Source organism: Lathyrus oleraceus, chromosome 5 (genome assembly GCF_024323335.1).
Source record: "Lathyrus oleraceus cultivar Zhongwan6 chromosome 5, CAAS_Psat_ZW6_1.0, whole genome shotgun sequence".
In the NCBI taxonomy this organism is placed as follows: Eukaryota; Viridiplantae; Streptophyta; class Magnoliopsida; order Fabales; family Fabaceae; genus Lathyrus; species Lathyrus oleraceus.
Genome location: NC_066583.1, coordinates 411,266,521 through 411,272,141, shown reverse-complemented (window position 1 = coordinate 411,272,141; position 5,621 = coordinate 411,266,521).

The window sequence follows — 5,621 nt, the reverse complement described above, 5'->3', positions numbered from 1 at the left end:
GGGTGTTGTGAACCCGCTCTCAAAATTGTAGCTCGATTCATTGGTTAAAGAATTTGGAATCGCCCATTTAGTGATAATGGTTGCATAAAAATAGAAATATGGTTTTCTCCAATTTTCTTTCTTTTATAGGTGATTTTATGCTTCTTTTTCTCTCATTGTCTTAACCCTAACTTTACCCTCTCCACTTAAATAAGTGAGACACAAATGGGATAACATATTTGGGGCTTTCTCTACATAGGGAGGCAGCCTAAACACCACAAATCTCTCCCTCACAACTATGTGGAGGAAATATCCAAACCGACGATATCAGAACAAGCCTCAAACTTCCCTCTTGGCAACGCTTTAGTAATCATATGTAAACCATTACCATTTGTATGAACTTTAGCTAACTTCTATAACTTAGCATCCAAAGCACCACATATACAATGATGTTTCACATCAATATGTTTGGACCTATTATAAAAAATTCGGATTCTTACCAAGATGAATAACGCTTTTACTATCAACAAACACTACAAAAAAGATGTTTTACGAAACATAAATTAAGACGATTCTACTAAAATTACCATCCCTCTTGTATTACAATGATTTACACGATGGTTTTGTCCAACCGTCACTTGATTTTTTTTAAATACGGATAATTTGAGGTAGTTTTCTTGCCAACCTCCCTAAAAACGTAGTTGTAAGGGTTTTAAAAACCGTCGTTCCACTTTGAATCGCGATCATTGTTCCTAAATCGTTGTTATTAAATATATAACATATATTTCGAAATAGAAATCTGATTTTTTGAAATAGTGTAGTGGTGTGATCAGAATTTTTTGAAGAACTTCACGCTGGTTCGAATCCACCTTTGTTCATTTTTGTGAAATTAAATAATAAAAATTTAATTATTGTACGCGTGCCAGACTCGAACTACATACCTTAGGGTTCAAAATGATTATCTTTGCCACTAGGCTAATCAACAAATATGTTACCTCCACACAATATATTAGTCATATAAAATTATTTATGACACACTTTTGTGAGAGATAAAAGACACTCTCAATTGGAACCATCTCAACTATTTTGATATTGCTGAAATAATACTTACTGCGAACCAATTTCAAAACCTAAAATTTACAATGCAATTTTCCTCTTCAACTGTAAAATATATCCCTTTGTTTAACATCTGAATCCCATCTCTTCATTCTCTCAAACCTTAGAATTAGATACACCCAAACAACTAGATACACTAAAAATATCTTTTCATTATCACTTCCATTCCCTTAGTTATTGATTGGTTCTTTTGCATCCAACACCTCATCCTCCCCCCCCCCCCTCCCCCCTTTTGTATGATTATGGTTCATCTAACGCATCTTTATCCCCGTTTTTATATTTGATTTATATTATCTAACAACTCAGTTGTCACTTATATTGAGGAGAGTAAAGGAGACAACACTAATTTTCTTCGCAAGGTCCTTCTATGACGAGGCATTCTTGGCAAACCCAATCCCAAGAGAAGTTGTTATTTCATTTCTAATCATGATGATGCATGTAAGTATCCTAGTCCTCCCTCTATTTCATCATCTGACATTTTTTTATTGCTTTAGGTTTTGATTTCACTTTTTATTTATTTATAAATGTGTGAAATGTTATGTAGTTTTTTAGAATTACTGGTTTACTATGGTTTTTAATTTACTTTGTTGCTATATTGTTAGTGGTTGTACGGATGGTAGGGAAGGAATTTGAGGGAAAGAGTTGAGAGAGTGATGTTTCTGGTGAGGAACATGTGGATGTCATAATAGGTGTTGTTGTGGTTGATTGCAAGGGAACCCCTATGGTCCAGGCTTAAATGAAAATACTCATCTAGCATCAGAACACACATTCTTATAGGATATCAAAACACACATGACTTTCGCGCAATCATTTTTGTTTAGCGTGTTGTGTCTATTTTAGTTCTACCAAAGGTTATATATGTAAATTGCATGCATAATATGTTTTTTTCTCAATTGCACAACCAAGATCTTATTGGGCCACTATCTATTAATCTTGCAGGTTTTCGTTGATCTTCCATCTCTTAGTTTTGTGAAGTGTGCAAAGCTTGATTGGTCATAACCAAAGTCAGGAAATTCTGATCCACCAAATGCATTATACAATTTCTAATCATGATGAACCAAAACCAAGCTCCTTCCAAAAATTCTTCAACCATAGTAACTTTTTCATTCTTCGAAAATGGTGGTGGACTTTGTTTTGTAGTAGACAATGTTACACAATTTTCCAATCTGGACTATCAAGCCACAACTCCTCCTGCAAATTTAATCATGTAGCCCGAAGTGGTCTTTATGAAATAAATGTCTCTAGCAGCATATGAGTTTGAGTACCCCATTAGAGTAGGCTTATCTCCTCAAAAGCAAAGCCTCACACAAGTAGTACCGTGAAGATACTTAAAATCCACTTTATAACATTACAATGCTCTCTACCTGGATTTGACAAAAATCTACATATTGTACCAACATCATGTGTTATATCTGGTATTGTACATACCAGTTCATACATCAAACTACCCACATCAAACAAATAAGGAATAAGTTTGATATTAAAAATTCCATCTTCACTTGAAGGACTTTGATTAGAACTTAACTTGAAATGAGTAGCAAGAGGAGTGTTTACCGCCTTAGAACTTTTCAATTTGAATCTTTGTAACACTCTTTCGATATAATGTTCTCGTGACATCCAATTTTTCTTCTCCTTTCTGTCACGCATGATTCTAATCTCAAGAATCTATTTAGCGACTCTCATGTCTTTCATGGAAATAACTCACCAAACTTCTTCTTTAACTTGTCCATGTTTGAAATATTTTTTCCCATAATAAGCATATCATCAACATATAAAAATAGGATAATGAAGTCATTGTTAGAAAACTTCTAACTAAGACACAATGATCTGAAGTAGTCTTCTGGTATCCTTGATCACACATAACATACTAAAAATTCTTATACCACTGCCTTTGAGCTTGCTTCAACCCATATATACTCTTTCCCAATCTACACACATGATCTTATTTGCCTTGAACTTGAAAACCATCGGGTTATTTCATGTAGATCTCTTCCTCCAAATCACCATGAAAGAAATCTATTTTCACATCCATTTTCTCAACCTCTAAATCAAGAGTAGCAGCCTAACTCAAACGGTTATGATTGATGACAGCTTTACAACAGGTGAGAAAATCTCATTAAAATCAAAAACCTTTCTTTGATAGAAACCTTTCACCACTGATATGTCTTTATACCTTGGAGACTTAAAGTTACTCTCATGTTTAACTCTATAAATCCACCTCTTTTCCAAAGTCCTCCCGCCTTTAGTAAACTTCACTAAATCATAAGTGTGATTATCATGCAATGATTTCATTTCATCGTGCATTAAATCCAATCACTTTTTATTTTCATCAATTTCCATGGCCTCTTAAAAAAGCTCAAGTTCACCCTCATCAGTCAAGGTCACATACTCATCAGAATTATACCAAGTAGAATGTTGTCTCTATTTGTTAGACCTCCTAAGTTGAACTTTAGATGATTATGGAGATTCATCAAGATTCTCATCCTATGACATATCAATCTCCCATTCACCATCATTAGTTGGAATATTCATGTCATCTCCAAGTTTTTGATCATCATCATAATCATGTGCCTCACCATTCTAATCATCTCCACCAATAGTATCTAACTTATGAACAGGTAATTGAACATGATCATTAGTAGACAAACTGATATCTTTCTTGGGTGTAATCTTCTCCATCTTATCAATGTCTTCAATATTTTGGTCTTCCATGAGCACCAACACGCGGTTTCTGATAAGCTTTTTCCCTATAGGATCATTAACCTGTAACCAAACTCGTCTTATCCATAGTCGATGAAATTACATTATTTTAACTTTGAATCCAACTTAGATCTTTAATCCTTTGGAATATGCACAAAAACCATACAACCAAAGACTCTCAAATGATCATACTGGACATTCTTTCCAGACCATTTTTTTTTTCTTCTGGAACTTCATTATTCAAACCAACATTAAGAGAGAGATTAAAACCATGCACCACTATGTAAAGTGCCTCACCCCAATAATGATTGGGAATTTAGCTTCAGAGAGCATAACCTTACTCTCTGAATTATTGTTTGACTCATCCTCTCTTACAAACAATTCAATTGAGGAGTTTTAAGAGGAGTCTTTTCATGTGCAATACCATGTTGTTTTCAATAGACATTAAATGGTCCACAATACTCACCACCATTGTCAAAACGAACACATTTTAACTTCTCAACTATCTGCCTCTTAAACAAAGCATATAAATTATTTGAACTTCTCCAACACTTGGTCTTTTGTCTTCAAGGCACAAACCCATAATTTCCTGGAATAGTCATCAATAAAGGTAACAAAATAAAGTGCACCACTAAAGGTTTATACCTTTAATGGACTACAAACATCAGAATGCACCAATTAAAGAAACTTTGACTTCCCTGAGGGAGGATGTCTCTTTAAAGATACTTTGTTCTATTTAGCAGCCATGCAATGATAACACTTTTTCGAATCTGCATTCTTTAATCCTGGAAGCACATCCTTTTTTGCCAAAACATTCAGCCTTTTTTCACTAATATGACTAAATCTTTGTGCCAAAAATATGCTTCTATGTTAATAAGGTTCACACTGTACCTAAAAACCAAAGCTTTTATCCAATACAGTTTAGAAAGCTTCTCCCTTATAGCCACAATCAAGTTACCTTTGTTGAGTTTCTACTTTCTAGAACCAAAGTGATCGTTATAACCACAATCATCAATAATATGCACAAGGATCAAATTAAAATGGACATCTAGAGCATGTTTGACACATTTAAACAACAATTTCATTCACACGCTGGTTTGCAAGCAAACATCACCAACACCAATTACCTTAGATAAACCATCATTACCGATGTTTAACACTCCAAAGTCACCAGAAGTATAAAATGTGAAGAAATCCTTCCTTGGTGTAACATGCACCGTAGCACCACTGTCAATTATCCACATGCTCCCATCTGGTGCAAGATTAACACACTCATGATCAAGCAGAATAACAAGATCGTTACTAGTAGCAGTAGTAATCCAATCATCACCATGATCTTCATGATCTCTTTGTTTAGACTTACCTTTATCGCCTTTGTTATCCCTTTTCCACTAATAATAATACTTCTGTATGTGTCATATTTTGTGACAATAACGACACTCGAGATTCTTGTATCACGACTTGGACTTGCTTTTGCTATTTTCTCTACCATACTTTAGTTCTTTTTTCTAACTTCTCCCCCTATTTCTAGTGACAAGTAACTCATATTAAGATGAAAAACCGCGTGCCTTCCTTCTCATCTCCTCATTAAGAAAACCACCTTTAGCCTTTTCCAAAGAAACAACACCTCTAGGAGCAGAACTTGTGATAAAAACCCAAAACGTCTCCCAAGACTCTGGTAAAGATAGCATTATAAATAATCCCAAAAGTTCACCATCAAATTAATACTCATTTCTTACATATGATCAAGGAGCCCTTGAAATTCACTCAAGTGATATAAAATAGAAGTACCCTCCCTATACTTCAAAGTTATAAATCTATTCAAC